The following is a 27,658-nucleotide window of genomic DNA, read 5'->3' as shown; positions in this document are numbered from 1 at the left end:
TTTATGATCCCCATTGGGTGGGGATCAGAGAGGCAAAGTGATTTCTTGATTTACTTGATTTCTGAGTCCCATCTCCTTCCTGTCCTCTGTGGCTGCCTGGTGGTGTGACTTCTGAGACAAGTCTATCGCTCTGATCCACAAGTCCAGTGCCTTCCGAAATCCTGCTCAGCTCAGCAAATCTGCCAAATCGCAGGGCAGGCTGGCCCCAGCTGGCCGGCTCCCACTGCCCTGGGAGTGGTCCCACCACCTCCAGCCTCCACCTCCTCCATTGCCCCAGCCTGCGACCTCAGAGCCACCTGCAGAACTGGTGGCTGCGGTGACAGTGGGGGTGCCGCCCAGGGGCCGAGAAGGATGTGGTTCTTTCCCAGACATGGGATGAGGTGGGGAGCAGCTACCTGCACCCTTTGGGCAGGTCTGTAGTTCCTGTGGTTTGTGTAGGCACCGAAACCTGCGGGGGGGGGGGGGGGGGGGGGGGGGGGTGGCAGGAGAGAGGGCAGCGAGACCTGGTCCAAGCAGCTGGAGCTCTGCGGCCTGCCCCACCCTGCCCTTGGCAGTTCCCCTGAGCAGGGCAGCCACACCTCTTGCCCCCAGAATGCCCTGGAGCCTCAGCTGCCCCTGAGGCTGGGGCCAGACTGTGTGGGCTAGGAGGCTGGGCAGGGCCACTTCAACTTCTAGGCTCTTCCCCATCTGCCAGAGCACCCTAGGCAGAGGGCCCACAGCTGAGCACAGCCGGCCCCACCTGCTCTGCCACCTGCCAGGACACGCCCGGAGCCCACAGTCCCTAGCTTGCCTCAGGCCCAGGGTTTAGAGCTGGTTGGTTTGTGTGAAATGAGCTCTGAGCTTCCCTTCTCCACCAGATGTTCCCTTACAGCTGGAATGCAGGCCCTCCCTGATTCACACGATTGTGTCCCCCCAATGCCTAGTCCCCCAACCACAGAACAAGACTGGAGGCCCAGGGCAGAGGCCAGGCCTGGCAGGCAGGCACACGTGGGCTCTCTCCCTTGCCCCAGACAGATTCTCTGTGTCCCTATATCTGGGGGTCTGCGTTTTTGCTCCTGTGACCAGGCATGCACGCCTCGGCTTCATTGTCCTCTGCTGAAGCCCCCGAGTTGGCAATGCCACCGCCCTGTTGAGCTTCAGATTCAGAATGACTTGTTCAAATCTCCTTTCTCCATACATTTTCCCAGGATCCAGGGGACAGAAAGAATTCTTTGGCACACTTTTCCGAGAAGAAACCTAAACTCGCTGGTGAGCTGACTTTCCCAAAGTCACAGCACTAGGTCAGTGACAGGGACCAGACTGTACAGTACCCTGCAGTATCCCTTGCAGACCCTCCCTCACCATCCTCACCACCTCCCCCTTCCCTCAGTGCTGCACTGGTTTGGTTTTATCAGAACAAGGTCTAGGACCACCCACAGGGGTTGGGAGAGGGGCAGCAGCCAGGGTCAGCTCCTCTCCCCCTCAATTCTTACCGGGATGAAACACACTTGGGACAGACTGGAGGGGTACCTAGAGGTGGTCCGAGAGATGGGCGAGGAGGAGTGAGGGGCAGCTCCTCACGTGGGCTTTGGTGATGGGGGTGGGGGTATGTGTGTCTGAGCTGTTAGTTACCCCCTGGAGGAACCCCTTCCTCTTCACAGCAGCTGCCCACCAGGAACCCTCGCCCAAGCGCTGGCTTGGAGCCTTTACTTGTCAAAGCACTTCCACCTCCTTGATGGCAGGTGAGGCCACTGTTGTACCCATTTTACAGATAAGGAAATACAAGGTAAGTGAGGTTAAGGTCACACAGTAATGTGGTTAAATGACTCCTGGACAACCCGCATGTCCCCTGAAGGTACTGATTTCTCTCCTACCCTGAGTGGTGACCTTGCAGAGAAGATAGAGTGGGTCTCTAAGGGGCTGCATGGTCTCGTGAGGCAAGGAGTGCCCCCTTCAGGGAGCTGGAGGGGCTCAGAGCCAGCAGAGCAGGCCAGGGGAGTGTGCTGCCCTGGGGAGTGTGGGCCAGACAAAGTGGTGCCCCTTTCAACTATTGTTCTTTAATTATTTAGCCATCCTTTATTTATTAGAGAGTGAGGCGGGGTGGGGGGGGTGGGGGTGGGGAGAGGGGGTGGGGGAAGACTTGTTTCCTCTTAAGAAAAATTGCACACCTTTTTATGTTCAAAATAAAGGATTTACTACTCATGTTTATGAGAGGCCATTTCCCGAGCCAGAAAACTCCCTGGGAAGCTTATTAAACCTTATTAAGCCACTGAAAATGTAGATAATAAAATAAATCATTCATCCCCCATAAACAGCACCAGGCCCACGTGACTGCCTTTCAGAGCCCCACTGCCTCTGGCGGCCTTTCCAGGAGGCGTCCCAGCTGCTCTGCTGTCCTCCCCAGTCTCACACTCACTGGGGGTGGGGAGGCGGGGGGCACACAGGAGCCCCGGGAGCCCCATTCTTTTTAGCATCTTGCCCAGAGGCCCAGCTCCTATGGAAGAGTGGGGATGGCTTAGGTTTTGGTAGTTACTCGGGTTTGCGTGTGGACGCCTGGGTTAGGTGGCATTTGGACTTTCCTGGGGTTGTTTTAGTGTCTCTCCTAGAGGCACCAGCACGGCTGCACAGCGCCAGCCTCGGAGGCACTCTGCATGCGGGCCACCCTGACCCGTGGGCCAAAGACTCCCAGCGCCCCCCACGGCCACCAAGCCAGGGGACTTCACAGTGGGAGGAGGGAAAGCGGGTGCCAGGCGAGAGGGCCACTGTTTTGGGGGAAAATGCGAGGAGTAAGGGCTGAGAAGTGCCCAGGTGTACGATGTGCAAAGAGGGGCTAGCACCCTTTGGGGAAGAGCCATCATTAAAGCCTGTATTTACAGTTAGTCTCGGCTCCGCAACGCGTTACAGGCAGCCCTGGCCGGCCGAGTTCCCTCTCTGAGCTTCGGTTTCTTCTTTAATGCGGGCTAGAAGGATCTGAAGGTCCCTTGCCGCCCACACACTCGATGGTTCTATGCTGCCCTCCAACTAATCCACTTAAATATTTTGGCTCCCGGGTGGATCCTTGGACTGTGAGGTCACGAGCAGCGTATGCTGGGCTTTTAAAGGACGGGCGTGCTACAAAGTCAGGCGGGATCAGCTTTAGGCCACGCTGGGTGGAGTGATGAGACACCGGCCGGTGGTACAAAGTACTTGACTATTCCCTCACCAGGCCCCCGAGGGAGGCCAGGAAGCGGATCCGGGTTTATGGCCCGGACTCTCAGACAGCGGCCAAGGATGTTTGCTGGGGCAGTGTCTGGAAGTTGCTCCTCCAGAGTGTGTACAAATTCATTACCAACAACCCCACAGGCCCTGAGTGTGGGATGCGGGGAAACAGACAGGGACATAGCTTGACAGAGATACAATATACGCGAGACAGAGCGTTCATGCTGAGCCTCCTCCAACTGAGGTCGATAGGATCAAATAGGTAACAGAGATGTCGTGAGTGCTCTTTCTGTGCTGCTACTGTCCTAAATATTCTACGTGGACGCTCTCACTTAATCCTCTCAAAACCTCAGGAGGTACCTAGTGCCATCATCGTTCCCCTGTTTTTCAAATGGGGAAACTGAGGTAGAACTGAGACTTCAACCCCAGCAGCTGGATGCCAGGTTTCCTAAGCATTCTCCAGGAGAATGGACCCATTTTGCTCAGGGCTGGAGAAATGGGGTGAAGGGATGGGATTCCTGGCCTTCAGAACTCTCAGAAGAGCAGGTGGTAGAGACAAGTCAAGACCTAACCTAGTGCTAAGTGCTATCCAGAGTTGTGGACAGGTCCCTGGGGGGCAGAGGCCAGGAGGCAGGGCTCTGCTGGGGTCGGGGGGACTCCACTGAGAAGGTGATGAGCTGAGCCCCGAGGCCCCGGGGCAGCCAGGGGTGTGGGGCAGGGGTAGGAGAACATTCCGGCAAAGGGCACAGTGTGGGGAAAGTAGGCACAGAGGTGTGAGCTTAGCATGGTGGGAGCAACGAGCAGTGGAGGTGCTGGGCTCCAAGGCAGAGGGTCGGCGAGTTCAGAAAGGCAAGCGAGTCCCAGTGGGGTGGGGAGGTCAGAGAAGGCTCTGGATGGGAGAGGAATTGACAGCTGCCAGCAACTGGCAGTCCTGGAGAAGGCAGGGGAGGGCGGCTGGAAACCAGCTAGAGGATCGTGCCTTTAGACCATGAAGCTGCTGCTCATTACTCACAGCCGTGCCCCTGCCCTTGTCCGGCCCCAGACCTCTGGGGAGGGAACCGAGTCTAGGGGCTCCTGTGGGGGAGCGGGTGTGGGAGGAAGGAGGGCAGAGCCAAACTCCAAGGCCTCCTCCAGGTGGAAGATGTCCTGGTTATGCCTCAAGGAACACCTCTGCCTCCCTGCCGTTGGCCACTTCAGTTTGGAAACAAGGCCCAGATCAGCGGCCCAGTTGGCCCCCTCAGGGATCTGTTTTCCAAAGGAAGTGAAACCTCAGATTCGCCTTCGAACTTGCCCTTCTCTTCTAAGCAGACGCCATCCACCACGAGAACCGCCTGGCATCCAGCTGGGGAGAACAAACTGGAAGCTTGCAATTTTCAGGCTTAATTGTATATAATATTATAATATAACTTTTATTGCGCCGAGAAAGTCCAAGCATTTCCTTTTCCTATTTTTACTCGAGCCCAGTCCCTCCTCGGCTACAGTGTCCCACTTTGCCTGCTGCAGAAGCCGAGGGCTAGACAGTTCCAGGGCAATTAGAATGTGAGTGGAAACGCAGTTAACAAATGTTATTCCTCGCTCACCATGTGCTTGACTTGGGCTTCCTGCTGTGCGGGGTTCTAAACAAGACCTCAAACCTGCTTCTGAGGGGCTCTGGCTTCCCTGAGCAGGTAAGACGCACCCACAGCATATGCAGTAAGGCTTCACCTAAACTCATTGATGTCTGACAAAAACAATCTTGCCACAGGCTAATTGATATAAACACAAGTTAAGTTCCTACAGCATCTCATCAATGCTGTAGTGAAACAACATTGAGTGAACTGATGTTATTAGAGGACCTGCTGTGTTAGTGAGAAATAGGAACCAAGCCCTAGCCAGTTTGGCTCAGTGGATAGAGCATCGGCCTGTGGATTAAGGGTCCTGGGTTCGATTCCCATCAAGGGCATATGCCCTGTTTTCGGGCTTGATCCCCAATACGGGGTGTGCAGGAAACAGCCAATCAATGATTCTCTCTCATCACTGATGTTTGTATCTCTCTCTCCCTATCTGAAATCAATATATATATATATATATATATATATATATATATATATATATATATATATATATATATGAAATAGGAACCAAGAAGGAATACATGTGAGCTGAGTGCCAGTAAGTAACAGGTGGGTGTCTGGGCAGGACCCCAGCGTCAGACCACCATGATGGAGACTGCATGATGGTGTGCAGCAAGGGTCCCCCGCAGAGCACGGCCCCGGAGCCCCGCCTCTCTCATGTTGTTTCCTTGCTGCACATCTCAAAGGCAGAACCCGCCTTCCCTCTGCCACATTTGCCCCAACCCAGGAGCCCAGCACAAGGACTGGACTTTCTCTCAGCCTCTGGGAGGGTGCCTCACCTGTCAGCACCTTACAGAGGAACTACCCACCCCTTCCCATTCTGATCATTATGACTCATCCATTTGCGCCAAGAGTTTTGGTCTCCAGACTCTTATAACTTACACTGGAAATACCCTTAAGACACAAGAACCCACCCCTCAGCCCCCAGCCCAAAGAAGCCCGGAAGATCCACTGATGAGAATGGACGCAGTGATTTTTGCAAACCTAGGAAAGTGGTTCCCCTTTGAAATCTTAAGATAAAATATGTTGAATAAAAAAAACAAGGTCAGAAAGTTAGAAAAGAGCTGGCAAAAAACAGCATTATTTGCTGAGGATATGATTGGACACTTTCCTATACAAACAACAGACAAGTTCAAAAATAGGTTAGAGGATCCCATTTACCTGGCACCGAGAACAGATACAACACCTAGGAATAAGCTCCTAAGAAATGTGTAAGATCCATTCAAAGAAAGTATTAAAATATGAGCGAAGCACCTTTAAAAAGACTTAAATGGAAAGCATGCCCTACTCTTGGATAGGGAGCCACAGTATTGTAAATATGTCCATTTTCCCTAGATAGTTCAATAAATGCAATATGATCCCAATAAAAATATCTATGAGAATTTCTATTGAAATTAGATAAGCTGACTCTAAAGTTCACATAGAAAAAAATTAGCATTTAAGACTAGCCAAGAGATTTTTGAAACAGATGAGCAATGGGAGTAGGGGGGACTAGCCTTATCAAATATAAAACCACAGTATAAAGCCATAAAAATAAAATATCTGGGACTGGATCATGAACAGAGAGACAGATCAACAGCAAGTCATAGACAGTCTGCAAATAGACTCACATAAATTCATATATAGGAGAATTTAGCACATAATAAAGGTGGAATTCCACTGTTTATTTTAAGACAAGATTTTTTAAAAAACATGAGATTGGCACAACTGGCCAATAATGTAGGAAACAAAACAAATCAAAACCTGGATCTCTTCCTCATTCCTTGCACCAAGATAAGGACACTTTGTTCTAGTGACAACTAGAACAAAGATTTAAAAGTTAAAGAAAGAAGAATCATGAAAAGGAAATATTGAAGAATTATTTTATAATCTCAAAGGGGATATGCTTTTTTTAAGTAAGGCAGAAAATCCAGAAGCCACAAAAGATGGATAAATTTGACTAAATAATGACAAACATTTGTGTAATTCCCTAACAAAATCAAGTCACAAATAACTGGGAAAAATATTTGCACAACATATGATGAAGGGCTACTTTTCTTTATAGAGTTTATATTACATCAGGAAAAGACCTATAGCTTGCCAGAAAAATTGGTGAAAAAAACATAAAAATGTGAACAGGGAGATCACAGAAAAATGAACACAAATAGCTTTTTTAAAAACGAAAAATGCTCCACATCACTCAGCATGAAAGACATGAAAATTAAATACACAGATTTTAATTTTCTTCCATCAGATGGGCAAAATTTTAAAAAAATCTGATGATCCAGAAATTTCTCTTACATGTATCATTACAGTTTTATTATCATATGAACCCAACTTACATAAAAAGATCATCCCTGCACATTGATTCTATAGCAAAGACTGGAAGCAAACAGTGTGTTCACCAGTGGGAGGCTCTCTAGATACATCATGGAGTACTATGCAGCCTTTAAAAAGAATGAGGCGATCTGTATACGGATGTGCAGAGAACCAACTCTAAGACTGAACTGAAAAGCATGCAGATGATTGCAACCTTATGGGGAACTCTGAGCTAAAACTCTCTACGTAAGCTGCTCCTGAATTGCTGACAATAAAAATCATGAGTATAATACATACTTATTGTTGTTTTAAGCTGCTAAAGTTTTGGGGGCATTTTTGTTACACAGCAACAACTAACTAATGTATATTCCTCTTAACTCCTTTAGGAGTTAGGACCTTAGCCCTTGGCCCTTGCCCATTTATTGTCTCACCTAACTTTTCCATGTGTGTAATCTTGTCTCCCCCCGCCACCCCCCCCCAAAAAAAACAACAACAACAAAACAAAAACAAAAAACAATAAACAAGTGTGGTTTCTAATTCCCCGGTATCTCCCATCATGCCCAGTGGAAGGCTGGGAACAGAGGGAGAGATTCACAGTGATGTTTGAGCTTACTGTTTTATGAAGAGAAGGCAGGTATGTAGAAAGGCTACCGTACACAATTGCACAAAGCTTCCTGATGGACTGGTACCCTCATTAAGTATCAAACACCGCACAGGCAAGCTACCTGCAAACCCACCACCTAACACCTACAACTCACCTTCACAGCGGAGCATTCACGTGTGAGCGTTCCCACTGTTCCACGGTGAGTCAGGCTCATCCAACTCCGGGGAAGGAGGGAGGGGAGGGGAGGGCCAGGAGAGGGCTCTTGCTTCCTACTTATTACACCGAATGCTACTCATGATTTATTTGCTTGCTCCCCACCCTTTCCAAAAATACTTCTTTCAAAGCCAGAGTGATGGCCCCCTCTGTCAGTATTTCTGACACTCATTTCTAAATAGATGGCATGCTCAAACCCTAAGAACAATTTAGGACTTTAAGAATCGTTTTTTAAAAAATGCTGTGAAGGGAGCTGCTGCTCCTGCCCCAGGCTCTCACGGAGCCTGCCCGCCCTGTCCCCAGAGACATCTCAAATCCGCCCAGGCTATTTTCCTTAAAGGCGGCCGGGTGGGAGGGCAGGATCCTTTCTCCTCTCTCCCTCCTCCCATCTCTTTCCCAGGCCTGCAGTCTGATTTTTCAAGACTAATCAGAAAAAGTGGAAGGGAGGAGGCGGCCTTTTTGTAGACTGGTGTCTAAACAGAGGCAGCCCCACTGTTTTTCTGGCCGGCTGGGTGGAGGTGACCAAGGAGACAATTATACGCAGCCCATCCTCTCCCACAAGACCCATTTAACCAGTGTGTAATAAAGCCCCAGCGCATCCACCCTCTGATTTGGGTCAGATGAGATGAATTTTTAGCTTTTCTGGGGAGTTTGTGCCAGAGGGGGAAGCAGAGGGGTGAAGGAACAAACACATAGGCCCCAGTTCCCTGGAAGAACGGGAAAGCAGGGAGCAGACTGAGCAGGCACTCGGGAGGTCGGCCCTTGGCTTCCTTCCACCGTGTCTTTGTTTCCATGTTAGCCGTCAGGTCCAACACCTTGGCGGAGATCACGGGTCTCCCTCTCCCTTGCTCCCAACATCAGTCCACTGTTTCTGCACCACCTTTCTCACCTGTCCCTCCTCTCCATTCCCACTGCTGCTTGTTCAGGAGCGAGTCTGTCCTCAGCACCTCCCCTCCCAGAATATACATGCTGGGCTCCATCATGCGGCCCCTGACTATCTTGCTCATCTGCCTCCGATAACTGGAAGGTGTTACCTGCACACCCAACTCCCACCACCTTGGCCTTGCTTATTCTGTCCCCACTCCTGAAGCACACTTCCCTCCCAACTTCTTCACCCTAACCCACCTTTACTGAGCTAACTCCTGCTCATCCTTTAGCTTTAGCTTGGGCATCACCTCCTCCAGGAAGCCTTCCTGAATTAGGTGCCTGTCCTCCATGTTCCCTTCCTTCCCTCTCTCCTGGTCCTTACCACATGGAGATGTAACTGAAAAATAAGTGTTATTGAGATGATGTGGGGAAGAGGAGGGAGAAGTAACTATAGGATGTGAGGTACTGAGAGGGAGGGGTTCAGGGTAGACAGATCATGGTGAGTGCTGCAGGATGAGCACCGGGGTGTCAGGGATCCCCATAACTAATGAGGTGAGAGGGACCGCCAGGAATGCAGGGAAATGCAGCCCAGGCTAAGCCAGGTGCGTGACAGGTGGTGACTGAGCAGTCGTGGAGTGGGGACTGGGGTAGGATGGACAGAGGCAGAGACGGGAGCTGACCCTGCCCTGTCTCTGGAGGCCAAGGCATTTACCCTGCAGTGAGGGAGGCAGGGTCCCTGAGACATCGCTACAGGTGATTTACAAAGCGTCTGCTATTAAACTGTAAAAGGAACAATGCGAATCCACATGCAACGAAGGGTGTGAGAAAGGTTTCCTGACCCAGACAAGAGTAGGGTTACACAAAAGTTGGATTATTTTCTCTCCCCAGGAAAATGTCATTCTTTCCCTTTCTCCTTCACCCCAACATTCGCCATGGTCAGCCACTGAGGGGCCAGTGCCCTGTGCTGCATTCCCACCTTGGAGCTCTTGGCCTCCTTCAGCAGAGGTGCCCTCCCCTTCCCATTCTGAGCCCCCATCTCCCTCCAATAGTCCTAAAACTCATTGAGCCCCTTAAGCAGTTGGAGATAAAGGGCAGGGATATTCAGACTCATAAAAACTTCCTACACCATTAGGATGCTGAACAAATACTTTTGCACACATACACATATGGCTAGCTTTCACACGTGTGCAGATTGGATGGTGATGGATCCAACATGGATGTACACAACAACATACTGAATCATACAAGACAGATACAGCCAGGTAGACGTCCATGAAATGAAATGTTTTCAGTTCAAAAAGGATCCTCATCTTCCAAAGGATGGAGCCCACAGGACCGAATGTAAGCAGTTCCTTGATGGTCAGAATGGTTTGCTTCTCCATGGCCTCCACGGGATGGAGCATGGAGCATGGAGCATGGAGCTTCACACCCACAAGCATTTGACATGTGTTTGCTGAGTGACTCATTGAGCAAACATGGGCTTGGTTACCTTGAAATGATCAGTGCCACCTTGACCTTCCCATGGAGGAAGTAACCTGGGAGCTTAAGTAGTAATGAATGGCAAAGCCCTCGGTAAGTAGCTAATGCTCACCCTCCAGTAATGCAAGGCCTGGCTATGCTTCTAGGTAGCCAAGGAGAGCAAAATGTGACACCAGAAAACTCTTGTGAGTTATATCTCCCAACGGGAAAATGGGAGAATCTTGTTTCTTCTGAGTAAGCAACTTATGAATTGAGAGAAAAAGGATTTCCTCCAACAACCTTCTGCTTTGCAATTGCTATCATCTCAAAATATAGCACACACAGCCACAATGAGCCTCTCTGTTCTGATCCCGAGTATTCGCCATTGAGAGGTCAGGGGAGCATCTGCCTGGTCCCCTGGGAAGGGAGAGGAGAGCAGTCCCTCTCCCCCTCTGCCAGGGGGACCTGGGTGAGCTGGAAGTGTGCATCACACTGGCTTTCCACACTGTTTGGTCCACAAAATCACTGCTGTGCTAAGTATCATATCCGGTCATATTCATAGAACCACTGAACTCTGAGCATGTCAGGCCACAACCGGAGTAGTTTTGATCTCATGCACCATTTCTTAAGCACCTACTAAGTGCCAGGTATTGAGTGGACTCTTTTACAGATAGTTCCTCATTCAATCCGTACAATCACCCTGTGAGCTGGTTACTTCAACCCCCATTTCCTATGAGGAGATGGAGCCAGAAGTGGTCAAGTCTCATGTCCAGGATGAGCAGTGAGTCAGCGGTGTGTTCCATTCCGGGAGCTCCATTTGAAAGCATCCAAAGGCCAGAAACTGGGATGATGGTACAAAGAGCTGGGAATGCTGTCTGCCAACACCTGTAGAAGGCTTCTAGGATGTCAGGACCAAACAGAACCTTTTGTGATTGAGGATGTTGAGGCCCAGGAAGGGAAAAAGACCCGTCTACCGAGTCATGGCAGCAAACACAGCATGAGCTCTTAGCCATGGCCCTAGTGCTTGTTCTAGCACAGGGAACCTCAATGGCTGACACAGAGCTCTCCACTGTGGGGTACAGGCCCAGGCAACAGCAGGTGGGGAGCAGTCTGTGATGGCCAGCCAGCACCCCAGAGAGGAATATAACACACCATTCTCCCCCAAAAGCTCCCCTCCCTTCTTCCACCACCCAAAGCCAAGAGGTGGGACCACTGCGTCTTGGTTTTCCCAGGACTTTCCTGGTTTAGGCACTGAAAGCCGGGCATTCTCAGAATCCCCTTGGCCCCAGGCAGAGTGGGATAGCCGGTCACCTAGACTATCTCCACCTAAACGCTAGACTCCCCTGTCTAACCCCCTGCCTCAGCTGCCCTCATGATCATGGGGCTGGGCTTCATTAGACACAGCAGGGCTTTGGACCCCAGCCCACACCCTTGGGGTACTGCCCTGCCCCAGTCAATTCTAGAGAAAGAATGTCTGTTGTCACCAAGGATTGCTCAACCCTGGCACCTTTCTGCTTTACCTGTGAGGGGGCAGCCCTCTGCCTCAGGCTCCCAGAGGGATATGGGGCAAGGAGGGGCAGAAGTGGGGGAGAAAGATGTGATGACGGAAGAAGGAGGGCAGGGAAGTTGATGAAACAGACAGGGAGCAAAGGGAGCCGAGGTAGGGAAGAGGCAGGTGTGGAGGAAGAGAGAAAGAAGGAGAGATGGCGATATGGTCATATAAGTAAGGGAACCACCAATGGCCATGCCAGCTGTGGTCTGGGTCCCAAAGAATACCCACAGGGCAGAGGCGCATTTAGACATGAGGCTATGGAACTACCTGGTTTCATGCCCCCGTTTTGTAAATTTTGAGAAAACTGAGCCTGTGGGACTGGAAGGCAAAACCCTCCATATTAGAAGTCAGGTCAAACTACACTTTGCACCCAAACCAGCACGTTCGTGGTATGTTGCGTGTGGCAGCCTCTTCAATGTTCATTAATAAGGACGGTGACAATAGCGATAGTTATCTCTGGCAATCCAGTCCTCTGAAGCAGGTCTTTCCGAGTCACTGTCAACACACGGCTGGATAATTATCTTGGAAATTTGAGCAATATGACCATTATGGATGAGAAGGTGGCCCAATCCATTGGGAAACAGAGCAGGGCTGGCTGCATATGTGGGCAGCTGCCGGAGGGCACCTCACTGAGCCCTACCCACCCCAATGCACATCTCTTCTACCAGCCTGAGATGATGCCATCCAGCTTGCTGTGCCCACCCTGAGAATTCCCACCAGGAGAGGTTATAACAAGGAACTCTGCTGGTGGGAATCCCCCAAGGCCATTTTTCCTCTGCATCTAAGTTTTCAAGGATTTTTGATTAGCCTGAGAGTAGTAGGTATGAGAGTATCAGGTCAGCCGTTTGTCTCCTCAGAAGAGCCAGGGAGCCTTCCCTGGGACCTAGGGGCTCCTGTCCACACCACCAGCCATGTGAGGTATGGGACGGGGAAGACAGTGATAGGAGCGGGGCGAGGAAGGGGCCTGGAGCAGGGGAGGCCTCTCCAGGGGCAGGGAATGAAAGTGGGAGGGGCTAGAGAGAAACAGCAGGGAACAGCCTAGTGCTGAGAGGCAAAGCCCACAGTGGGCCTCTCGTAACACTGGCTCCTTGGGGCGGGGGTCGCTATTAAGCATCCTCCCTTTGGAGGTCTCCTGTCTGATCCAAGGAGAGGACCCCGTAGTCAAGGATTTCAGCTGCCAAGGTCTGACATGTCCTTTTGGTTCAGGAGAGGCCCCCATTATGAACAACTCGGTGGGAAACAGAATCCTACCTCCTGCTCCCACCCCTGGCAGAGAGCTCACGGGCCCAGGCCCAGCCGGCTGGGCACTGCTGCCAGAACTTTGGATCTGAAGTGAAAGGCAGCCAGCAAGAGCAGTTTGTGTCTCTTATTTGCAACTATGAACTTCAAATGACATGACTATGTTTGGGTTACCTGAATACTAGAGCCCTGTTGGAGATTCACATTGGCTATTACACACACACACACACACACACACACACACACACACACACACCTCTGAGAAAGCCACAGTACCTTCTAACTTTGTTTAACTCTGAATTCTCTAACCTTGCTTAATCTTTCTACTTCGCCTGCACCTTTCAATATCTGCAGCACTGGTGTGACGAGGACCCTGCATGGAACATGGTGGGGAGCTGTGCTTCCCAAACCTTCCCAGTCATGGAATCCACCGAGCAATGCCATGTTCATGACACACAGGAGTAGGAGGCTGCTGGCTGCTCAGCTGACAGGAGGACTTAGGGGGTCACTTTCTGAGTTGGAGCAAATCAAAGCCACTGGTTGGAGATCTCTGAGTCTGAGGACAGAGACCTCGGGGATGGGAGCCTAGAGGCCTGACTCCTGCCCTGGCTCTGGCTCCAACCTGCCTCCCCGAGGTCACAGGGAGCTGTGGCCTGGCCTGGGCATCTGCACTCTCAGCGGGGCCTCTTCCACTGCACTGATCCCTGTCCAGAGCTCTTGGAGATGTGGTCTTAACTGAGGACGCCTGTTTTCTGCCACCACATGAAGAGGGCAGGGTGGGCAGCCCATCTTTCAAGCCACCGTCCCAGGGTCAGGGCTTGCCAGCTCTTTCCTCTGCCCCTCCCTCTCCCTGCAACCCGTGCCTGGATCCAGCCCCACCAGGCAGCCCATGGAAGCTTCCTGTGTCAGGCAGCCCTGCCTTTGGAGGCCCCCTGTCTCCAGCATGCAGTGTCTGCTCTCTCCATATGCCAGCCAGGTATCATCTCCCAGCCAGCTGAACGTTTAGCTTCCTTGCTGTACATTTTCTGATGCCCCACAGTCATTGCAGGGCAGCCCCAGGGCCTGGCCTAGTGCCCACCCGGGCTCTGCCAGCCATGATTTTCGGCCCTGGAGTTCTCTGTCTGCCCACAGCCTGCTTCATCCAGACTCTGGGTCACATCTGGCTAACATCACATGCTTGTTTCATAGGGCCCACACACCCCATCAATGTGGGCACTGCCAAGCCCTTTGGGGGCAGAGGTGAGGGTGACATGCTACTTGCAAGAATAACAATTGTAACGGGGCTTTGATTTAAAGCATAAGCCATGGTTAATGCTAAACAAGAAGCGATCATCTCTGTGAGGCCATCTCTGTGGACGATGGCATTAAGTGTGCAAACCCAAGCATAAAGGAAGCAGCCACAAAATGATAGATACCAGTGGGGCCTGGATATAAATGCAGGGAGTCAGCAACCACTGTGAGGCCTCCCCACTCTCCCCTCTACTTAGAGGCAGAGTCAATTTACAGCTTCCCCCTTCCCTGTTCCCAAGACCCTGCAGAGCGAGGTTGCAGGCTGGAGAGAGAGAGAGGCAGGGCTTGTTCACATGATCATGGAAAGGTACTGCTCTTTGAGCCCTCACTCTGTTGCCATTTGGAACAGAGAAAGGAGGCTTGGGTTTAAGGGCCAGCTCTCTTCCCTGCCAAAATGCATGACTTGGGAATAGTGGTTAGCCTCCTGGAGTCAGAGCTTCCCTCTGTAAACAAAGGAGTTGGACTTTACCTACGGTTTTAGGATATACAAGCCTATGACAAGAAAAGCAGCAATGGAGGAACCAGGTATGGGGCCCTGGAGAAGTTGTTCTACTTCTCTGGGTTTCAATTATTATTTGTAAAAAGAAGGGTATCATGGTTAATTTTATGTGTCAACTTGGGTAGGCCATGATTTCTAGATATTTAGTCTAGATATTTAATCTAAATGTAGCTGTAAAGGTATTTTTTAGATGAGATTAACATTTACTTCTGTAAACTTTGAGTAAAGCACACTATACTACCTAATATAGGTGGGCTTCATCCAATCAGTTGAAGGTTCTAAGAGAGAAAAGACTGAGATCCCCAGAGGAACAGAAAATTTTGACTCATGACTACCTTTGGATTCAAACTGCAATATCAACTTTTCCTTGGATCTCCAGCCTGCTGGTCTACCTGCAGATTTTGCACTTGCCAGCTCTCACAATCATCAGGGCCAATTCCTTAAAATAAATCTCTCTATGTGTACAAACACACACACACACACACACACACACACACACACACACACACACACACTATTGGTTCTCTTCTCTGGAGAACCCTGACTAATGCAAAGTATTTAGATCAGCGGTTCTCAACCTGTGGGTCGAGACCCCTTTGGGGGTTGAATGACCCTTTTAGGGGTCGCCTAAAACCATCGGAAAACACATATATAATTACATATTGTTTTTGTGATTCATCACTATCCTTTAATTATGTTCAATTTGTAACAATGAAAATACATCCTGCATATCAGATATTTACATTACGATTCATAACAGTAGCAAAATTACAGTTATGAAGTAGCAACGAAAATAATTTTATGGTTGGGGGTCACCACAACATGAGGAACTGTATTAAAGGGTCACAGCATTAGGAAGGTTGAGAACCACTGATTTAGATGAAGGAGAGTCCTGGGTATTAACCCAGACTGTATTTCAGAATCACTGAAGGAGCTGTTAAAACCACCAGTGTTTAGACCCCAACCCAGACTTCCTGGGATGGGCCAGACCATCAGCATTTGAAGCTCCCCAGGGCCTCCCATATGCAGCTAAGGCTGAGAACCATTGTTGAGTCACTTTGGAACTTACTAAAAATGCATATTCCCCAGGCTCCACTCAGGACCTACAAATCAGCCCTTCTGGGGTGGCTCCTGTCATCTTCCGATTTAACCACCTCCCCAGCACGTGGGTCAGATGCTCTCTAAAGTTTGAGAGCCCTGGACATGTGGTGCCTCTCAGGGCCCTCTTCACTTTGACAACCAACCATTCTGTGGTCCAAGTTCCAGGGCTGGAACACATAGCTCCTCCCAAATGAAGGTCAAGGACATCATAGCGGAAGAAGCCAACAGGGCACCATGATTTGAAAAGGAGACAAATTCTGTATCTTTCCCTCCCTCACCAATGGCACATGTCACCCCCCAGGAAGGTCACCTGCACCCCTGAGGGCACACACAGCATCCCACTCACCTCTGTATCCCCAGCTCCAGTGCAGGCACAGCACAGAGAGGTGCTCAGACATTTGTGTTGCGTCACTGAATAAATGAGCACATTGTCTCACCACCACTGGCTCATCCCTGTCCAGGTGTTTCTGTGGGAGGCATGCCTCTCCCCTTTCCCAATTCCTTGCTGCCATCTGAGAAGGCCTGTCCCTTCCTTGTTGTCTCAGCTCATAGCATTCTCTAGGGTCCAGCTTACACCCCTTCCCTTCAAAAGATCTTCCCTGACTCTTCTCTCTCCCACCACTGCACCTGATGGGATTCACAGACAGGCCTGAGAGCTGCCACCCAGCACTCTGCCAGTTTTGTCCATTGCCTTTATCCTGGTTGTCCCCAGATCCTGAGCAGCTTGAGGACAGACCACCCTCCAGGGTCTGGCCAGGGCTGGCCCAGAGCAGGCAGCTGTGAGAACGCGTGGCACATGCCAGAGAAATCTCTACTTTGTGGTCAACAGAGGCCCAAGGAAGCGAGTGGGCCACTCTAACCTCTCCCACCATTGCACCCCCCATCTGAGGTGCCTCTGTTACCAGGAACAAGGTTTTGAGCTATACAGGCATTACTTCAGATCCTGTTCCTTCAAATCCAGGCCTATGCTCTAACCACTAGACATAGGACCTACCCATGGCCCCGTGAGAGAAGCAGAAAAAGGGTGTTGATTGTCCCCGAGAAAGGCAGGAATGCAGGGCAGGATTTGAGCCACTGTGGGAGATTAGAAAGAAGATCTGATCAAGGAGAAGGAATCCGTGGTTGGGAAATCCTCCAGGGTAGTCAGGTCTGGCTCCTGGACAGGGAGGAGAGGGAAGTGGCATGTCGGGCACTCTTCTAGGCCCTTGATGCACATTCCCTGGATGAAGGTCCTGGAATCACTACCCCATTTCATTGGTGAGGCAACTGAGGCTCATGGAGATGAATCAACCTACCCAAGGTGTCTGCGCTCCTGTGTTACCCAAACCCAGGGCTGTGTGACTTCAAGAGGGCACCCAGTGAATGTCAAGGAGGCAGACGGGGACTCATTCCTTCACCCACTCAACAAATAATGTTCAATAGGTACGATGTGCCAGCTACCGCCAGGCATAGAGAAGTTAACACAAGTCTACAGTGAGTTTCCAGTCTAGTGAATGAAGGATGGAACACTTTTAGTCCCTGGAGTTCTGGAAGGTAACGACTGGACCTGTCTGCCTGGTTCCAGAATTATCCCCACCAGGACCTTGCACATGAACCTCCGGCTACAGAGAGGTACCTGGTCTCCAGCTGTGAAAACCAGGAAGACACTCTCATGAAATGGTGTCACCCAAGAAAAGAATTAGTGCTATCTTGCTGGTCAAGGTCCAGAGGCAGCAGGGGGAAGGAGGGGGAAGGCTGCCCCACTATCCCAGTGGGTGCCAGTCAAGAGCCCCAGCACAGCTGGAAAGGACCAGCCTCATCTCAGTGTGGGGGCCACACCTTCCACCACACAACGTTCTCCGGGAGAAGGGAAACCCCATCCTGAACCAGCACCCAGAGTTCAGAGATCCCCTCTGAGTCATACTTTGCATTCATATACCCCATTTCCCCCTTAAAAGTCTGTACGCAACTAGAAGCCCAGAGCAGTCAAGGGGGACAGGCACCTGTGCATTTTGGAGGATGGGGTGCAGACATGCCAACATGATAGCTTCAGGACAGGAAGAGTCTAGAGACCCAGAACCCCTCCCCCCCCACCCCATTCTCCTCTTTCCTGATGTTTCTGTGCAATCTTTTTTTAAATCTTCCTCTGAGCCTAGGTGTCCCCCTTTCCCAGCCTACCTCAGAGCCCAGCCTAGTGCACCCCAAATTCCCAACACATTATACATTGAGATTTCTGGTTCAGAAAATGTGCATGTATCACTTCATGTTGTAGCTACTTTTCCCCAGCAGGGTCATGTCATCTTTCATGCTTGCAGCACAGTGGCTAGTGCATAGCAGGTTCTTAATACATGCATGATAAATGAATGAAAACTTCACAGGAGCTGTCGATTTTTCAGATATTTCAAATGCAATAAAACACACTTTACACAAAACCACTGCATGAACTATTTAGCAGGTCCAGAGAGCACAGCAGCTTAACCAGGGGTCCTCGTTATGAACATAAATGATGACTTTAGATTCTCTGAAAAACTCCTCCTTATGTGCAATTTTGAGTAAAGAATCATGGATGACTCAACAATAACAACAACAAAAAAAACCAACAACCCCCCACAAACCACCCAATTCAAAAATGTGCAAAGGACTTGAAGGACATTTCTCTAGATCAAATGACGAACATGAAAAGATGCTCAATATTTTGCTCAGTATCACCAATTATTAGGAAAATGCAAATCAAAACCACAACGAGATTCAGATATTACCTTCTACCCATTAGGATGGCTACTATCAATGAAAAAACCCCAAACTAACAGAAAATAATGAGTGCTGGTGAGATGTGGAGAAATGGGAACTCTTGCGCGTTGCTGATTGGAATGTAATATGCTACAGCCACTACGGAAAATAGTACAGTGCTTATTCAAAAAATTAAACAGAGAATCATCATATGATTCAGCAACCCTACTTCTGGGTAAGTACCCAAAAGAATTGAAAGCAAGAACCCAACAGATATTTGTTCATAGCAGCCTTATTCACAACAGCCAAAAAGTGGACACAATCCAAAATCCACCAACAAATGAGTTGAGAAATAAAATGGCATATCGATACAATGGAATATTATTCAACCTCAAAAAGGAATGAAGTTCCTTCAAAACATTATGCTAAGTGAAATAAGCCAGTGACAAAAGGACAGATATTGTATAAGTCCACGTATATGAGGTATTAGAATAGTCCAATTCAGAGACAGAAGGTAGGATGGTAGTCAGGGTTAGTGGGAGAGGAATAAGGGGGAGTCTTTAACGGAAATAGAGTTCAGTTTGGGATGATGAAGCAAATCTGGAGACGAGCCGTAACCGGTTTGGCTCAGTGGATAGAGCGTCGGCTTTCGGACTGAAAGGTTCCAGGTTCGATTCCGGTCAAGGACATGTACCTTGGTTGTGGGCACATCCCCAATGGGAGGTGTGTAGGAGGCGGCTGATTGATGTTTCTTGCTCATCGATGTTTCTAACTCTCTATCTCTCTCCTTTCCTCTCTGTAATAAATCAATAAAATATATATTTTTTAAAAAATCTGGAGACGAATAGTGGTGATGGTTGCACAACAATTCAATGTACGTAAGCCGCCAAATTACACACCTAAGTGGTGAAATGTATGTTATGTATATTTTACAGCAAATGAATGAATGAAGCATGGATGCCCCTTTGAGGGGCATGAGGAAGGCATAGACCTCTGGAATCAGACAGCCATACTCTCTAGTGCCTGCGGTGTGAGATCGGGTGACACTTTCTCTGAATTTCAAGTCCCTCATCTGTAAAATGGGGTAAGAAGACTCAAAACAGGAGGGCAATACCCATGTTACAAAACAGATCCCAGGACTGAGTGGGATGATAGATGTGAAGCCTGTAGCCCAGGGCCAGAAGCAGTGAACTCTGCCCCACCTGCTCCTTCCTCCCTTCTCCCCACCCAAGGCCCCACAACTGCCTCAGTTGACCAGGTTTGCCTTTGGCATCAACTCCAGCTCACCTTTCCCAGCGAGTTGCAGCCTTCCCATGTCCCAGTCCCCAAGGGCAGCGCCAGCTTCCCAGGACTTGGTGGCAAAGGCAGGGGCCAGCAGGCAAAGCTACTAGTACCTCCCCAGGGTGCTTGCGACAAGCAAACAAGCCCGGACTGAAATGGGAAAGGTAGAATTGTACACTGTGGGAAGTTTGTGGCAGATGTATTTTTAGGATGGGAGCAGGAGGGAGGTATTTTTAGGATGGGGTACTCTTGCCACGACTCCTCAAATCCCACTTCACCCATAACCACCTCCTCTGTGGGGCAGGGAGGAGAGGGGGCACCCCGAGCTTCATTGGGTGGGTCAGGCAGCTGGCACCCTCTGCAGAGGAGGAAGCCACCCTATTCTTTGTCCTGGAGCTGGGACCCCAGGTGTCTGCCCCTTCCCAGTGCCCTTCTGGCCTCCCTTCCCGAGCCACCTCCCTTTTGGGAGTGGAGCCGGGGGTTCCCTCCCCTCCCGCGGCCACATCCCCATGCTCCCTTCAGGATGACCCGAAAGGGAAGTTTATAAGAGGAAAAGGAATGAAAAGGATCCTATTTAACAGCACATACTGGGCGAGGGAACTTCCTGACAGGAAACGCGGTGGAAACTGGGCCCCATTTGGCCATGGAAAACTGGTTTGGCTCAGAACTAGCCAGAGTGGACAGGAGACCTCGGGCAGCTGTATGTCTCAATTAAACCGGACTTGTCCGAGTTCACTTTCTTTCTTGTCCACTCGAAGCAAGCAGACACTATAATAATCTGCACACCACAGGGGGAGAAAGGTACCATTTTTTTTTTAATCCAGAAAAAAAAAAAACCACCCTAATTTAGGTCGCAGAGACATAAAGGCCTACTGGTTCCGAGGCAAATCAACAGCAGATGTAGGCAGCTGAGCAGAGCCAGGCTGAGCAGGGCGGCTGCCACCGGCCACCGGCTTGAGTCACCGGGTAGAAAGGGAGGGTGGTGGAGGGAAGGGGTGGCTCTCTTTATTCTGGGGCTGGGGAGTGGGGTGCAGGAAACAATGGAACAGAGGCGTCTTTGGGGCGGGGACAGGCACAGTGCTGCAGGCAGGTACGGGCAGGCTCCCAGCAGACTGCTCTTGTGGGCCAAAGAATTCCAACAGGCCATGAATCTGAGCAGAGACAAGGCCTCTCCTCCCCTCCCACCAACAAGACCTGGCAATTCCCTTTTGCAGGGCTAAGTCTGGCTGTGGCTGGCCAGCCGGTCCCGCCCCGATCCCCCACCCACTCCTGTGAAGAGCCAGGTCCTCCTACTGCTGGTGTGGGTGGTTCAGCCCCTGCCCGGGCTCCTGTGTGCTCAGCACCCCAGTCCTGGGTTGTGTTCTATCCCTTTTCTCTCTCCACCCTAACATAAACTCCTGCCCTGCCTCTTGGCCCCTATAGGGACCTGGTGACACTGCCTACTGGGACATGTGCTCTCGGGAACAGGGATCTCCCCTGTCTTGGTGGCTGTCTAGCCCTCCAGTGGCAGGCCTGGCACACAGTAGGGGCTCAGCAAGTGTCTGTCAGATGAATGGATGAGTACCAATGGTCCTCCCCCCTCCCCCAAGAGCATAGCGGCTTAGAACATTCCTACACCCCTGTGTGGAGAACCGCACACTGAAGCTGCTTGGTGGCATACTTCTTGTATAAGGAGGAGGGTTTCCATGATATCCTCAGGTCAGTTAAAGATGGAACACGGTCTGGCACAGAGTGACCCAGTTTTCCCAACCCCCACAGACCTCCCAGTAATAGAATGAAGAGAAGAGTAAGAGCCTACTCTCAAAGATGCTCTGTGTGACCCAACTTAGAATCAAAGCCTGGGAGAGACAGAGGGGAAATAGCACGGTCAAGGTCACCTGGCTCATCAAAGGAATTGAAACCTAGGTCTCCTGCTGCCCAAAGTCCTTTCCATTTAGTGATGTTTTTGTGATGGGTCACAGATTTATTAACATATTGGCACTTGCTTTTCTTCAAATTCTCAAATTTTCCTTGACCCTTTGACCCCTTGGAGTTAATTTAATCACATCTTTGCCAGCATCAAAATAGGTCATCGATGAAAGGGCCCGAGCAGAGGGAGGTGGCACAAGGTACAAGAAGAGAAGAGAAAGGGGTGTTTTACAATTTCCCGGCACACAGGCCTCTCTGCTGTGTACTTCCTCAAGCACTGCTTCTCCCAGCCCACAGCATGCAGATATTATCACTGAGAAATTTGTATGTGAGTTTCATCAGCGTGCGTGCCGCCAGAGGTCACATTGCTAAACAGCCACTCAGTGGACCTTCCGTTTCTACCTAGTCCTTCTCTCCCCGCCCACATGCCCACCTGGTCTATGGGAGGCAAGGGGCACAAGAGGGGCCCTTTGCTTTTAGTCGTAGCTCCTTGCATTCTTGCCTGGGGTGGGGTGATGATGTGGGACAGCTTCTAACCCCGTGCCCTGAGACAACAGCAGGAAGCAAGATGGAAGTGGCCAGAGAGGAGGCATGTGCCTGAACCTCCAGGGACCTTGCTTGGTGCCTGGAATTCCAGGAAGCCCAGGGCAGCCCTTCTTCCCCTACTGTGGGCTTGGCGGAGGTCATGGGCTCAATGATGATTGCATAATCTGAGTTGATTTATTTCACCTCCTGCCTCCCCACTCCCAGAATGGGATCTGAGGGCTTCACCTGCAGTTTCCCGGAGATCAACAACCCCAGGCCTGCTTCCAGTCGGGGAGGGGCAGACTGAACACATAATCCATCTACATGCACCTAAGACAGTGCAGTGCCTGGCACCAGAGCTAGGTGCTAAGGGAATGTTTGCTCCCTCGTCCTCCCTCCCTTAACTCCTTCCTCCCCAGAGCAGGTTCAGGCAAATTCGACAAATACCAGCTGAGCCCCATCTGTGCAGCAGATGGCCCTGGGTAGGTGCTGCAACAACGAAAGCAAACGGTCTCCTCAAGGAGGGTGGGAACTGGTTCTCTCCAAAGATACCACGGAGTTCCTCTTCTTATCTAGGGTGGATTCCTTGAAATGCATGAACAACGAAAGTTGCAATTATGATTCTCCTGGATGCAAATATTCAAGGAGGGGAATAGAAACCTCACCTGCAAGGAAATTGAGACCTCAGGGGGCCAGCTCTCAAGCCCAAGCCAGCTATCCAGCCACACGTCTGGTGAGGCTTCATATGCCCCCTGCCCGCATAGTGTGACTGGCCCCACCAACACACACAGCACAGCTGTCGTGACCCACACCTAACCAGTCCGAAATAGCCTGAGAAGGGAGGCAGTTCTGCAGCAGTTGTAAAGGCTGTGATTTTGCTCATTCTAAGCCGTAGAATCTAAGGGATTTTTTCCAAGGCCCTCCTCTCATTCTCTCCTCTCAATCCCTGTCATCACATTTCAGCAGACTGCCTCCAGTTCAACAGGTGTCCAGCATCAAGCTCAGGTCAGCCTTTCCCTGAGCCGTCCACCATGGAAGCCTCCGGCCATGTGTGGCCATTGAGTACAGGAAATTCAGCTCCTCAAATGAAGGTGAGCTGTGAGGGTAAAGTACACACCGGATTTCGAAGACAGTACAAAAACGATGTTAAGTGGAACATTGATCACTTTATATGCATTACATAATAAAATGAGAATTTGGGATATGTTGAATTAACTAAAATACATCACTAAGATTAATGTCACCTATTTCTCTTTCTCTTTTAAAAAATACATTTTAAAATGTTTTTATTGATTTTAGAGAGAGAGGAAGGGAGGGGAGAAACATCTATCAGCTAGCTGCCTCCTGCACGCCCCCTACTGGGGATCCAGCCTGCAACCAGGGCATGTGCCCTGACCTGGAATCGAATGGGGGACCTCTAGGTGCACAGCTCAATCAGCTGAGCTACACCGGCCGGGGCTTTCTTTCCTTTTTTTAATGTGACCACGAGGAAAATTTTGAAGTGAATATGTGGCTTGCATGATATTTCTGTAGGACAGTCCTGGTCTATACTCTAGTGATGCCTAGAGAAGAAACCCAGTCCTCTCCCTTCAGGCATCACAATGGTTTGGGGCCAGGGGCATTCCAAGTGAGTTGCAGTAAAATCAGTCCCCACAAAACATTTATTTCCCACATGTTTACGCACCATCCCCTTTTGCTACCTGCGTGGAGAAGATTCTCGTACACTGAGCCTGTGACAGGGCAACAGAGTGTGAGAAGGTTTGGGACAGGAGGTGGGATCCGATCCAGCATTTTCTCCAGGTCAGACTGCAAGTGAAACCCCTCCACCATGGTCTCCATGTGCAACCAAATTGCAAGTCATGCTGGTTTTCTCAACACCCCTTGGTTCCTAGCAAGGATGTTCCTTATCTGCAGGGACCCAAGATGGAATGGAGCTGTCACTCAGGCTTTCAGCAGACAACCAGCAAGCTCAGAGAAATGGCTGAGAAGGGAGATGGACAAACAGTCTCAGCTCTTTGCCTTCTTCCCAGGATGTTTACTTGTGTGGAGGTATTGGTTAGAGGAGTTGTATTCTGTGACTAGATATATGGAAAGGAAGAAAAGGTAAAAGTAAATTGCATACTCTTGGTCCTTTCCATGTGCTGGGCATGGGTTTTATTTTATTCTATTAAATATATTTTTATTGGTTTCAGAGAGCAAGGGAGAGGAAGAGAGATAAAAACATCAATGATGAGAGAGACTGCCTCCTGAATGTCCCACGCTAGGAATTGAGCCCACAACCCGGGCATGTATCCTGACTGGGAATTGAACCGTGACACTCAACCACTGAACCTCACTGGCTGGGCTGGGCATGGGTTTTATAAATCTCAGTCCTCACCATGACTCTGTTGGGTGAGTGTGGGCCCATTTTATAGATGGGAAAACTGAAGCTCAGAGGATTCAGTGACTCTCCCAGGGCCTAGTGCAGGTTGCTTCTGACTTGCTCTTACAGAAATTGCTTGGGGGTTGAGGGCGAATGAGGCCTGGCCTAGAAATCAGGCCACATGTTCTAGAGTCAAATTTCAGACGTTGGATGACCTTGGATAAGAGGCTTTTCCTCCCTGGACCTCAATTTTCTTAAAATGAAAATGTAGGTATTGGTGTATACAGTAAGACCAGTCTTTACTTTTTTCCAACTATAATCCACTATACCATTTTCATGACTAGGATGTTAAACCAAAGAAGAGCTTGCACATGATGTTGATTGAACATCATCACTTTAACTACCTATGATGCATGCTGGTATTTTCTATTCTATTATACTAGAGGCCTGGTGCACGAAATTCATGCACGGGTAGGGTCCCTAGGCCTGGCTGGCGATCAGGGCCGATCGGGGCCTTCCTTCATTCCACGCCACCCCCTGGTGGTCAGCACACATCATAGTGAGCCAGTGAACTCCCGGTCTCCTGGTTGAACTTCCGAGGGGACAATTTGCATATTAGGCATATATATATATGTAGAGAGAGAGAGAGATGTATATAAAGCTAGTGAATTTGAAACCCACTAGATTGATCAAATGACCCATAATAAATTGCCACCTCCAGTTTGAAAAACACTGCTCTAAAGGGTCTCTCCAGAACTAACATCCTGAGGGGCTATGACTGATGCCAAACAAAATCTGTAAGCACCTTGGTCTCAGACCAGCGTTCGGCTCTTCTTAGCATTCCTCTGCCTTGTCCTCTCTCACTGCCTCCCCTGCCCATCGAGCTCCAGCTGCCCGCCCCTCCCGGCACAGACAGGCAAGGGCTCACTGAAATCCTGCTCAAAATATTGCCTCGAACCCATCAGCAGATCCTGGTTTCTTTAGGCCCTTTGCAGAGACACGGAAATCTCTCTATTATAAAGAAATGCGTCTCTGTAATAGAGTTTGTTGTAATGGGGTTTTACGGCCCAATCTGGCAGCAAAGTACATTTCAGAGCCCCGAAAAGGACGAAATTGAAGAACTTCTCCTGACTGTAAACGGTGCCAGTCTAAGGAAACCCCTTTGTCCCTCCTGATCATCAGGTAATAAAGAGCCTTATTTTAGCAACCCCTGTCCAGAGCTCATATTTCCTCCTAGCTTGTCCCTGGAGAAGGAAATGCCTCCAGACGTGCCTTCATCCACATGGTGAATGGGGAATCCTGTTGGCCAAGGCAGACCCACAGACATGACGGAGATGTCTGTCTGGGTTATTGCAGGGACAGCCTCAACCCTTCTCTGCCAAGCGCCTAAAGGTCTCCACTCCTTAGTGTTCTGGAAGCTTCTGTGAGCATGACACCTCCTCTACACCTATGTTCCTTGTCCATTACCCCCGGGTGAACGTCCCACTGTGCTGAAGTGCAGCTTTGGGAGGCAAGAAGCGGGCACATACCCAGTCCCAGAGCAGTTGACGGGGGTAGAGAGGGGTGTTGGGGGCAGGCGCGAGCCCAGCTGAGGCTCAGCGTTCAGAAGGCAGAGACCGGGGCTGGCAGCCTGGAGCAGAGGTCACGGGGCAAACAGGGAATGAGGTGCCCTCCCCATGCTGGCGTTTTAGTGACCCTCCACCTACTGCCCTGTGTTTCACCCCAACTTTTATTTCCCTTGTTGCATTGGGAGTGGTTCCGTCTTTGGCGTTGGGTTAACTCCTAGGAGTGGTTGCAGGTGGTTCCTGCCTGGCCTGCCTCCCTCACTGCTCCTGTGCCCCTCAGGCTGACTCCAGTGGGGACACCACCACAGCACTTCACTGGGGTGCCCCTCCTATGCCTTGACACCACAACAGGCTGGGAGCCGTGACGGAGGAATTGCTCAGGCCCCTTCTACATGATCCCTGCCCCAGGTCTCACAGACTCAGCCCCAGGATGGTAAAACAGGCTTCCCAGAACACTCTCAGCTGTGCTGAGCCCTCTCATGTGCTTCTTGGGCTCCTCACGTGCATCAGGACTGAAAAGTATGTATTGGCGGCACCTGGCAGGGCACAGGCAGAAATGGTGGCTGCTGGTGTGGGGTGTTATCTGAGGGCCAGGAAGTGCCTCTGTCACCCTCACCCCTTTCCTACTGGCCTCCACCCTCCCTGGCAGGCTGATGCCCGATTCCACAATCACACCTTCCTTCCTTTGGGGCAAGCCCAACCTAGACTTTAGCCCATATTAAAATGCCCATCCCTGGGAGTGGTGTCTTTAAAATCTTATCAGTCATTCACATCTTAGAATGAATGAGTTCATTCAAATCAACTCAGCTGAACTCAAGAGTCTACCTTGTGTCTGGGCCTCTGCTGGGTCTCAAAGTGGGTGATGAAAGCTGGTCTCAGGGGTGCTGCCCCCTGACTACCACCCCCTGCTCCTGGAAGCAATACAGGACCCAGGACCAGTGATTGACAGAACCCAAAGGATACAGTTTCCCAGATTTTTCTTATTTCTTAACGAATTTCTTTCCCTGATCTACTTCACCTTTTTTATTCTTTAAAGCCACCATTCACTTTTCAAAAAGCCTAGAAGCAGCAGATTTACATAAACATGTAAATAAATGAATGTGTGACCAGTACCAGCACTAACACCCTCCTCAACAAGGTTTTACTCTGAACATCCACCTTCCATCAAATGAAACTCTGGCCAGGCATAGGCCACGGTCTAACAGGGCGAGAACACCCATGCCCAGAAAAACAAGCAGGTCTCCATAGCCTGCAGTTACCTTGGGCTCCATCAAGTGATGATGGTCTTAAATTGGCCCTACAGGAGCTCCAAGGAGGGACTCATTGCTCTGAGGCTGGGCTGCCAGAGAAACTGGGCCTTGAGGGATGAACGACGTTTAGAGATAGGTAAGTTTTAG

At 50.2% G+C, this 27,658-nt stretch overlaps 1 protein-coding gene across 4 annotated transcripts in view; it reads right to left on the bottom strand.

The window, feature by feature from the left end:
* The window catches only part of ZBTB7C (zinc finger and BTB domain containing 7C), a 288,772-nt gene that overhangs the window by 18,049 nt on the left and 243,065 nt on the right, over window positions 1-27,658 (bottom strand). The gene's annotated exons all lie outside the window — the stretch shown is intronic.

This window comes from Myotis myotis, unplaced genomic scaffold, assembly GCF_014108235.1.
Source record: "Myotis myotis isolate mMyoMyo1 unplaced genomic scaffold, mMyoMyo1.p scaffold_m19_p_9, whole genome shotgun sequence".
Taxonomy (NCBI): domain Eukaryota; kingdom Metazoa; phylum Chordata; class Mammalia; order Chiroptera; family Vespertilionidae; genus Myotis; species Myotis myotis.
The sequence above is the reverse complement of the archived record's forward strand: the minus strand, read 5'-3'. Positions and strand labels throughout refer to the sequence as shown.